General features: G+C 39.9%; 1 protein-coding gene across 1 annotated transcript in view; it reads left to right on the forward strand.

Moving 5' to 3' along the window:
- The window catches only part of GRIN3A (glutamate ionotropic receptor NMDA type subunit 3A), a 143,599-nt gene that overhangs the window by 43,190 nt on the left and 88,367 nt on the right, over positions 1-12,042 (forward strand). The gene's annotated exons all lie outside the window — the stretch shown is intronic.

The raw sequence follows: 12,042 nt of genomic DNA on the forward strand, positions 1-12,042 counted from the left end.
AGACTCGGGTTTATCCAATAAGCAAATTACAATACAGCATTTTTAGGTTTGAAATTGATATTACTCTACCTAAGCCCAACCCCTTTTAGGTTTCTCTGAATATGCTTTCTTGGGACATGCTTTCCTGGAATGTGTTGGGTAGGCCATGCGGTTGGATCCAGTTTTTATCATCAAGGCTGAACCCTGAGCAAAAACCAGTATGTCAGCTAATCTTGCAGCTACAGCTTCACCTTTTGGGCCCAGTCACTTCCACAATTAATATGAACAGTTAGTTTTATCATTTTGGTTAAACTTATGACAGACAAGTTACATTTGCAGGTTACAAACTTACAAGCTTTATACTAGGCAAAAATTCCAAATGCCTCCAAGAAGCACATATTTATTGCTTATTAATCTCTTTGGTTCTGGCCGTCACACATGGCACAGTAACAATGTTGCCATAGGGTAACATGTGGATGCACACCTTGTGTTCTTCTGTTCTGGTTTTGTACAGCTCCTAGCACAATAAGGTCTTGGTCCATGACCAGAGTTCTGAGGCTCCATGGTAATACGAGCAATAGTAATTGAAATCACAACATTAAAGTGCCTGAAAGACACTATCAACTGCTCAAGTGGATGTCAGCTGAAACGTGCACATGATACTGATTCCTATAGAAGTGGTTAAATATTTTTAGAAGTAATCCATGAAATAAAAGCTCACTGCTTATTCCATTCAGGATTTTATGCAATGAGACAGTGGGTATAGTGGTTAGAACAGAGGACTGGGAATAAGAAAACCTGGTTCTATTTCTGCCGAAGACTCATGCTCTAAAATATGACATCGAACCCCATTTTTGTTTCTGGTTTTCCCATCTTTAAAATGAAGATAATATTTACCTCACTTTAAGCATTATGACCTTTTAGAATAAACATTACTTTTCTAAGCATCCTACTACTTTAGTATATGTGCACTGCAAAGCCTTGTTCTTCCATAACACCCCATGAGATAGGGATGGATCCATTCTCTTACAGATGAGAGGCTGCCGCATAGAGAGGCTGACTGACATGTTCACATAGGAAACCTGTGCCACAGGGAGAATGTGAATCCACATCAGCCATGATCTAAGCACCTGGCCCCACTACTGGACCATTCTTTCTCTTTGTGCAGGAGGGGTGTAGTCCTTAATCATTGTGGTGTTGCTAATCACTATTCATGATTTTTCGCTTTGCATTTATAGAAAACTTTGCCATAGGAACAAGCTCATGTTTCTAGTGCTGCCATCTTGAGATAGGGGAATTTATTTTCCCTTCTTCCTCCCCTTCCTCTCCCCCATCCCCATCCCCATATAACAAGATTGTGCCCTCCTCTTGTCTCTAACTTATCTAAAGTAGAATTCTGAAACAAGCTCCAAACGTTATTGAAAGCGATGTATCTTGTAAGCTTTTAAATGAACTGATATGTCTGCTGCTTCTTTCCTATCATACTGAATTAATTCAGGCCTATGCAGGAAAAGTTTGGGAATGTTGATTAAAAATTAAAGATGAATATAAATTTACTAGCCCACACTAAAATATTTAAAAGGCAGATTCTTGGCAATCCTATTTATGGGCTATGTGTCCTAGGCCGCATACTGAACAAATATCACATATCATCCAGACAGCTGGAAAACTTATTCCTCCAGGAGCTCTGAAAGACTTAATGTAATTATTTTTTTCTCCTGAGGTAATTATTGGTATTCAAAGGAAAAGAACCTGCAACCTTGACTTATTCAAATAATCCCCACACCAGGAACTTATCACATTGACTTTATTGTCATAACTTGTACTTACTTGTACTCAAATGTGGGGGTTGTGAAAGAAATATTCTATGCAACTAGGTCCTTTTTGTTCAGATAAGTTTGGGCTTGGCTGAAATAGGAGAATTTAAATAGTATAAAGGGAATATTAAAGAGACTTCACAAAAAAGAATACACATGCTACAGGCAGACAAGGTTCTTTGGGTAAACTAGACTCTTGGCTTCAAAATTCCCCAGTTGGTCTAATAAAAGGTATCATTTAGGCACAGGGAAAGTCTGATGGTGTTATGTGTTCTCCATGGTAGATCAGAAGCCAATATGCAAAATATAGGTCTGTGAAAATGCAAATGCATGGCAGTGAGGATCAACGGGAATGGGAGACAATAGGTGTGAAACAGGTACAGGGTATACAGGAATTTGGAAAAGGCATATGAGACTCAACTGTTGTTACCACCCTTGCGCTTCTTTGAAGCAGGCATTGAGTGCCATCTAATGGCCAGTCAAAATGTCAGTTTTAGAGTCAGTGTTGACTTCCTTGAGCCATGTATTGTTAGAGGTACACAATGCTATTAGAGTCTCAGTATGGCTCAATATTGCTGTGTGTACATGTGTAGGATTGGGGAGGATGGGTTGCAAGAAACGAGTCACAGGCATTTGTGAAATGGACATTAAGGTTTCTCTTGTGCATCTTGGCAGGGGTAGCATACTGTTCTTTTACAAAGGAGGAAGAATAACAATGTCCTGCTAGCTTGTCATTTGTCACAACACTCCATGAGAATTACACTGCAAAAGAAAGGGTCAAAGTCTGCCTTAGTGTGTGACTTGCAGTAGCAGCCAAGAACCTGTTCCCTGTGGCCGCTTTATTCCCTAGGGTGGATGATTTCTTCTTCTCATTATATGGCTAAATTATCTATTGTGTGCAGAGGACAAAATATGACCCTTGACCAGGGTATAGGTCACCAAGAAGTACCTAGCTAACTGCTTATTTTGCCCCATTGAAAGCCTGCAAAATGTACTTATATTTTTACCTAAAGTTGACAAAAGAGTTCACCAGGGAGATGTCAAGGAAAACTCTAGAGTTTAACTTAGCCTCAAGGAGACAGTCTTTGAGCGTCTTTGAGCCATATATGTTTTTAAAACTGTGGTGCTTGGCTTTTTTGAAAGATCTTTGAAGTATTTCACATTCCTCTCCCCCAGTGCACTCTAACTCTTTATTCTGATTTCTCAAACCTCTAATTAAATCCTCAGTGTCTGGAATAAAAGGAAAACAAAGCCCTCCAGTTGGGATTTTAAATGGTATTCCTGTCTTCAGGCCAACTATGTACATGGAGTATTCACATTACAATCGTGATGAACTGCTAACTTCAACTATCCTGGGATCATTTAATTGAGCTAAGGAATCAATCTTTGCAAACTTGATTGTAGCTTTTGCATGTGATATTCAGAAAGAACAAAATTCATCAGAAGACAAAATTAACCCACTACAGAGAGACCACACAACGCCAAGGAAAATAGGACTTATTGACTAAGAAGTAAGGAGGGCCACTTTGGAGAAGGTTAAGTTTTGTCACACTGTATTTTATTGTATTCAGCGCTCATTTCATCCACCAAAGGGCAGCCACCTCTATGTTTGAATATGCACAGCAACACTATACATTGTTCATGAACTAGAAACAAAGACTTTCTTATCCATTTGGCATCACATGGAATGTAGGGACATAGAATGACATTTGATCAGGAGACACGTCAGTTGTACCTCTTAGAAAAATTGCCACGTGTCTTAGCATTACAAAGTTGGGTGAGACCTCACAGGTCAGGTAATGCAACCCACTGCAGGATACCCCTTTCCTCTTCCATCCCAGATAAATGTTTATCAAGCCTCTCCATGATAAACTCCAGTGAAGATGAGATCCCAGAACTTCTCTGGGCAGCTTAGTCTATTGTCCTGTGGCTCTCATGAGTTATTATTACCCCATTTCCCCTGAGATTTATTCTAAATCTGCTTTGCTGCAATTTAAACTCATTGCTTTTTGCCCTATCCTCTGGTCACCTTTAGAAATCACAAGGGGTCAGGAAATTATCTTTATAACTCCAACAAATGATGGCACTTTTGGTAGAGCCTTCCTGTGCTGTGACTCTTGCTTCACTTTGGAACACTGCTTTAGTACTAAGTGAGAAAGAGAAGGGAATTGCCTACACCATTCCCTGTAGCATCCATGTATCCCTGCTTCAAACAATCTGGATTGAATCTGCTGGGTTTATAACATCTAATAGGATTACAGTGCGAAGTGGCATGACTGTGGGGCATTTGCAAATATTAGGAGATACATCCATTTGGTTACAAAGCCCTCTGTTTAAATCTCAGTATAAATGCACCAATTACAAGGTGTCAGTGGAATGATATTGAGTTAATTTTTCATGTATAACCTCAGATCGCTTGGAAATCAGCTTTATTTTCTATTACATGCTTTCTGCCACCATTTATTTTTGCTTAGGCCAGTGTTTGTTTATGCAGAATATTTCTCCTAATTAAAAAGCTCAACCAAACTACAAGGTTACTTACGCTCAGTTGCACTTGGGAAGCAATAACATTGCTCAGTGACATTCTGCAAGCTAATCCTCTCCTCACCCTCACACACATACAGACAGAGCAACAATGTGCGTAGTGCTGTCCTGCTGTGGCAGGGGGTTGGCACTCGAAGACCAACATTAGGGAACTATCCTAGCCGTTCACCTGAAGGACCCTGTATGGGAGAGCACTGCTAAAGAGATATGCCCAGCAGAGCAATTTGTGGCACTAACAGAGAAAGCAGTGGGTAAGCAGGCTCACCTTGCATTACCAAGATGATGAGCTTTGGAAATAGAACAGTAATAGCTGCAGAACAGCTTCTATTGTCATTTCACACCCTTCCCCAGCAGCTCCTACAGGATTCCACAGCATAAGCCCAGCTATTCACAGCTCAGCAACTGCACCAGAGACAAGACCTGGCTCTTATAAAATGCTACAGCAATTCCTTTATAACAGCAGTTGAAGTCAGTCATTACTTCTGTTCACCAATTCAAATCCCACTGATATCCATCAGAGTTCCACCCTTGGACCAAGGGCAGGATGGAACTGGTGCAGTGCTTTGTTAACAGCTGTTGGAAAATTATCCTTGCATCATTTCAGCATTATCCTGCAGTCAGACTCCCATATTTCTCAGCCTGGCAGATGCAATTACTGACTGTCGCACAGGCTCTCCAAGTGATCCAGAAGCACAGCTGCAGCAGTAGCAGGAAATTATGCACACAAAGCAAATGTTCTGATTGTTTAGTGGTCAAGGGAAGGTCTTAGATAAACTATTACCTTCCACTGGGATTGGGAGTCAGTTAAATGCACATCACTGCCTGTTCCACAAATTACCTTTTGTCTGCCCTGCAGTAGTCTAGAGCCAGAAGATAAAGATGCAGCCCCAAGAGTGCATAGTTTAAGTATGCCCCCTTCTGTACTCCCAAATATTCATTTCAGCATCTGGTCCTGCACCATGAAGATGCTGGACATTGTAAACAAAATTTTGAGAATTGCCAGTGAAAACTCTGCTGAGCCATATCTGATTTCAGGACAGAAGAGTTCTGAGAAAGCAGAATGTCTATGTTTCCTTAAGAAAAAAAAAAGGAAACGTTGGAGGACAGGGGGTATGATCAGAAGTATTACCATCTTTTCTATTTCAGTAGCACATGGAATCCCCAAATTTATCCAGAGCCCAGTAGCATAACTGATGGGGGTGACCAAGCAGAGTTTGAGGTTCTACCTTCGGAGAAGGAAACCAAAAATAGCTCCTGCTGCAGCCAGTAGTGCTGCATTATGCACTACTGGTGATCAGGGCACAAAGCTGCCTGGTTGCACCTCTGATTTAGTCACAACAAAAACACATAGTGAGAGAGAGCCATGCACACACGTGCACATACATACCCACTCCTGCTATGAAGAATTTAGCTATCTAAAGAATGGGTAAAAGGAATAACAGGATCATAGGAGGCAAAAGGGCTCAAAGGGACCCTGAGAGGTCATGTGGTCCAATCTCTTGCCCAAGTAGAACTGTTGTCAAACTACTTCAAATACTCCAGATGATCTGCTCCAGGGCTTAAACAACCTTGTAGTTAGAAAGCTCTTCCCAGTCTCTCTCTCTCTCTCACTGAAATTTAAACGTCATAATGTGACCTGAAACAAAGAGATTAACTGGCCAGTTCAAGGTCACAAAAGTCTCTGACAGAGCAGGTAGGGGACACCAGGTCTCCTTAGTGCCTGGATGATGTAGCCATAACCACACATCCACTGTTTCTCAATAGAATCGGGCTTCATAACTTTTCTGTCAACACTTTGGTAAACGCACTGCCGCATGTTTCATGAATTATACATCTGGTCTTTCATAATAGTTACATTTGGCACTTCCAGGCTTCCTTAAGCACTTTACAAAGCTAATTAACTTCCTCACAGCACTTTGGCAAGGTGGGTAACTACTCCAGTAGTGATGTTGGAAATGAAGAAAATAAGGCACAAACTTGTTCTATGACTTTCCCATGATAAAACACAGGGGGCCAGTAACCAAGGTGGCGATGTCCTGCGTTCCTTGCTCTGACCCTAAGGCACTGCCAGCTCTCAAAATAAATAATAATTTGAATAATACAAAGGCCTTTGACTTGTTATGCAAAGTGAATGAAAAGCTGTTATCAATTTGTTATCATCTTAGGCCTATGCATCTTCTTGATCATCTTCTTCATCATGAACCAGGACCCTGCTCTGATAGGCAGGGCACTGTGAAAACAGAGGTGCCACCACAGAGGTGCTACCATTCTCATACTACCCCGCTTTGTGCTCATTTTACATTCACGTGTGAATGACTTTATCCCAAGAAGACTCATGCTTGGTAATACACTTGAGAAGTGCCTTTACCTTTTGTTAATTGTAATGACATGTTAGGGAAGAATAACTGTTCTGGCTCATGGTATCTACATGACATTTTTCTCCTCCATTGACCTTTCAAAGTTTTTCTTGAACAGAAACCACCTTGAAATTTTTGAAGTAACATTATTTATTATAATTTTCAGGCAGCAATGTGGATAAATAATGGATCTTACTTTCCAAAAATGGCTGATTGTTCATATTTTCTATGGCCTGTTTGACCTTCCATGGAGCTTTATATATTCAGATTAGTCTGCTACATTTGTGCACCGTCTTTAGAAATGCTAAGCCACCCTAAGGCATGATAACAGTCCAGTCCAAGGAAAAATAATTTCCAAGACAAAAATCAGACATGCCTTAAATTAATAAAAGATACAGGGGTTGAAGGGGGTTGATTTTTTTCTTTTTGAGTTAACAGTAGATGTTGTTAAGATCTGTTTAGAGGCGCAGCTTGGGCAGTTGCCAAGCTCCTTTTGCTGAAAGCTTGAGAGGAACTTTAGCTAGCCTAGATTAGCTTCCCCCTCAGAAGTTTAAAAAATGTTTTTTACAAATATGTCAGCCTTTAAAATGTTGAGATCTGGTGCTGCAAACACACTATGCCCAATTATATTCTTAGAAGCACAGCTGTCCATGCTGGTGCAGCACCCACAAAAACAAGGCGTAGGCGGTTTCTCTGAGGCATTCGCCTTTCCCAGACCACGGGAATACCACCACACATTTACATTTAAATTATGTCTGAACATAAGGGTTTTTTTTTTTATTAAGTAGATAGACAAACCTGGTTTTCCTGATACTGGGGTTTCAGTCCTGGAGAACTGAAAGGGAATAATATTTGCTGTGTCATTTACACTTAGTTAGCAAAAACTCATTAGCATACATATATTTAATTATACTAATGTGGCTTAAAGTTAAATATGGGTTTAAGTGCTTTGCTGGACTGGGGCCTTAATGCTGCTTAGAAACCAAATCCAATTCCTATTGAAGTCAATGGGAGCATTTCCAGGGACTCCAATAGGAATTAATTTAGGTTCCAAAACATTAACACAGTCGCTAGCCCTAGGTACTCAGCAGACAGAAGAATGTGTGCAGGTGCAAGAGTTTCCCCACCACCAGCCTAACTCCTGCAGAAGCTATGCTACTGGGAGAAGGGAGAATGGGGGTGATATACAAACCCCAGAACGTATGCTCCCTACCTCCCAACCCCTTCAAAAGAAACTGAAGAATGAACTCAGACTCAACACTAATAAAACTCTTGGCTATCTCAGCATCAAATGGAGTGCTATCTAGCTGGATGGGCATATGGAAACCCTACCTGCATTTCATGGGGACTTTTTTTGCCTTCAAACCATTCCCGTGAATCATCACAATTTCAGCAAACTGGCAAATCCTGATGGAAGAATGTTTTAGCAGATTTTTTTTCCAACCAGCCCTACTTACCACATTAAAGATAGAGAAATTTCCACACTCTGCAAGGCATGCAAATGACAATAACAACTCATGGCTGGGTAGTCCTGGTTTGTTGTATAATATAGCATTAAACTTGAGGTAAAATGGCTTCAGCTCAAACTGTGTAAATTCAGGCATGGATTAAATTCAAGCATGGAATAAAAACGATTCTCAAGTTTGGCTCACAGCTGCTTTGCTCATAAGGCGCAAGTCCCCATACGTCCTTTGAAAGCAATCAGGTATGTTTTTATGTGCAGAACTCCCACTGATGTCAGTTTGTAGAAAATGCACCTTTATTTGTAATAGTAAATGAAATGCATATTTGGGCCCTTTCCCTCCCCCTGAGAATAGAAAAAGAATATTTGCTGTGTATTACTTACTTTTACACCTAGTTAGCAAAAGAGCATTAGTATATGTGCTTTTAATTATACTAATGGAGCTGTAATAATGTAAAATAAAATACCACTGCAACCACGCCTAATTAGAGTTGCAGAGAAAGAATCGGATCCTCCTGGGATGCAAGTCAGCCTCCCACCATGGAATTCACTAGAGCTGGATGATTTACATTCCTGGAGAATATGGTCTAGAAGAATGCTAAAACCGAGACTCAGCAAATGTCACCAAGATGGAGATAATGAAATGCAAATTGTGTTTCAGTTGTTAAATGAGCCAAGAGTTCTCGTCTCAGGTAGGAGGCCAGTGAATGCAACCCAATAAAACTGTATTTGTTAGGATATGGGAAGCCAATAAGTGATAAACATGATTTGCTATGTCTTTTAATCTAGGCAAAAAAAAGACATTCAGACCATTCAAAGTTAACGTGACGTCAGAATCAAAAGCCTGGTCTAAATCCCACTGAAATCCATAGAAAGTCTCCCCCGGCTTAAACAGGCCCTGTTACAAAGATTTTTAAACAAAAATTTTAAATTCCAGGCCAGATCCTCAGCTGATATAAACTGAAGTCCCTGGATCTATAGTGGTTTATACCCCAATCCTACTCACCAATAAAAACAAAGGCTAATGGAATGCAAAGAAAATCAAATGGTAATAGAATATAAAAAGGTTTTTGCTAATCATGCTGTGATTTGCAAGTATATTATTAAAAAGAGATAAGAAATAATTAACATTTATTCAGATGAGATTTAATTCTTTGTGGAATAAAACAAAGATGTGTTACAAGTTATATAATCTTTCATGGTAGTTTCCAGCTTTAATGCACAAAATAATTGAGTTTCCGTATGATCTTTAATTTATAGAGTAGGCTGCTTAATTGGAATGCTCACATTTTAATAATTTCCAATTTGAGATAATATGCAAGGGGTTTATCCCTGAGAATGTTTATAATGATGGCTTGAACACAGTTCAATACACTCCAATTATCCAATAAATCTTCTACTCACTGATACGTAAAAAATTATATGTGCCTAAAATATTATTTAATATGGCAAAAGGCGTTGTCATGAAATTATGCAATCTCAACAGCAAAATAAGTGACTTTTCCAAAAGTTATTCATTTCCAGCCAATTATTTATTAGTTGATCATTTTCAAAGGGGATGAATCTACAAAAATATTAAATTTTAAAAGTAGCAATTTCCTGTAATATCAATGGGCCAAATCCTGACCCTTGACTTTGATGTGGCACAAACCCTTGATATTACTCCTATGGAAGATAACTTAAATTTTGTGGGGAAATTCAGAAGCAGCCTAGATTGACATAAAACAAAGCCCCTTTTAACTCTCCGAAGTCCATGCTATTCTTGTACGTGGGTCTCAGAGTTGCCAAAGTTACAGGCAGACAGCTCTCCAGTGAGGACTCTTACACATATCACTGTTCTAGTGAAGTTTTGGAAGAAGAGGTTTCCAAAAATTCCCTTCACATTATTTTTTGTTCTTCCTACACTCATTAAATGCCCCCCCTCACCCCCACCTCCTGCAAAACAGTAAACAACAGAGATGTAACTGGGCAGCCTTAGGCATTTATACACATGCTCCAGAAGGCAGGGGGGACACTTTAGAGTGGCTCCGAGAGCTGCTTTAATTAAAGTGCCTGAATCATCATGTGTATCAGCATCCCTGTACTGAAAAATGGGAGTGGGGTCAGTGTAACTAAAGCTTGTTGAACAAGCTTTAGTTAAAATGCCCCCACTGTCATTTTTCAGCACAAGGACACTGATGTACAAGATGCTGGAGTCTGCTGGAGCGTGGTAGTTACCATGCTCCAGCAGACTTGATTAATCAGGTCTGCTCTGACATGCTGTAATTACACGCGTCAGAGCAGCCTTGGTGCATGTGTATAGGCATATTTTGTGCCCTGGGCAACAGTACCATATGAGGCAGCAGCAGCTGGACTACTAGTGGTATGCAGCCAGCCGGCAGTGACAACAGTTGCTATTTTTGCACTCCCTCCCCATCCTGGCAGCTGGGCCTGCTGCCTCAGTGCTACTCCCCTCTCCCCCAGACCCTTTCCTTAGTTATACTATTGGTATAGGGATGAACTGCTGTCACTACAGCTAACATCCATAGGAACATAGGACTAGCAATGGCCTCCTGAAGCACTCAGTCCAGTATCTTGCATTTGAAAGCAATGATTTACCCAACATCTCCCCCCAGAATCATCACTTCAAACCAGTATCACCATTTAAACCCTCACACACAACTGCAAGCCACACAGACCCATGCTAGCTTTAAACTAGCTAGTTCACATGTTGCAAATAGTGTATCCTCAACAGGAAGTTGTCAGTGTGGACTTATTCTGAAGCATGAGCTCGGTAAATAGCAGTCACATGAACACCATTTTTGTCATACCAAAGGAAAAGCAGTGACTTAATTTATGCTTAAAGCCAAACCATGTACCATATTCTGAAACTTTATACACAGGTACCTTAGACCAATCTCACACCTGAGCTGCTTTTTTGGCCTTTAATCAGCAAAGCACTTCAGTACATGCTTTATTTTAAGCACAGGCAGAAGTCCCATTGAAGACAGTAGGGTTTAAGTATGAGTTTTATGTAAAGAAATGGCTTGTCTACTAAATTGGTATATTAAGGGGATAGCTCAGAGTGACAGGTCCTTTGCAATTCAATCCTGTAGTGCATGAACTTGCCAGATTTACCAGGGTATGTACCCAAGACCAGGATCACAAATTTAAAAAAAGATGAGAATTTTTTTACATAAATGGCAGAAGTAAGGCTTGGCATTGGGAACAGGAGTAGTTTTGGGGTTTGTTTGTTTGTTTGTTTGAAATCAGAGAACCTACTTTTTCCTTACTTATCAGAATCTTTTCTGCAGTTTCTGATTCTCTACATTTTTCTGGAATAAAAGTCTGCTAATTCTTAAAACCCCAGATTTGGCAGGAACTGCTTCCCATCTTTCACTAGTCAAAACCATTTCATTATGGCAAGAAATTGATATGGCAAGAAATTGACAATGACTATTGTTTATCTTTTTAATTAGCGAAAGGCAAGAATTTTTGTGAGTGATATCTTTTATTGCACCAACTGTATTTTGGGATACACTTAGGCAAGCTTTTAGGTATCACAGTACTTTTCCTCAGCTTTTTAAAGTATTTTTCTAATAAATATTTTTAATACAAATGTGTAGTGGATCATGTGCTCCACTGAAGTCAGTGAACGAGAACACAATTTTTCTGTAAGAAAATGTTTTAGGATTGAATTTGGTTATCATAAATGCATCCTGGTTCACTGGCATGGACAGCATCTAATCACAATAAAACTCTACATGACCAGATTAGCAAATTGAGTTTTCTTAGATGTGCATTGGGATTAGATCATCACAATACGTTCTGCGTAGCCATAATCATGGAGAATTTAGGGCCCAATCTTTTGTCCTTGTCACTTCCTGTTAAGGGAGCTGAATTT

Source organism: Crocodylus porosus, unplaced genomic scaffold, assembly GCF_001723895.1.
Source record: "Crocodylus porosus isolate Cpor-Errol unplaced genomic scaffold, CroPor_comp1, whole genome shotgun sequence".
Classification (NCBI taxonomy): domain Eukaryota; kingdom Metazoa; phylum Chordata; order Crocodylia; family Crocodylidae; genus Crocodylus; species Crocodylus porosus.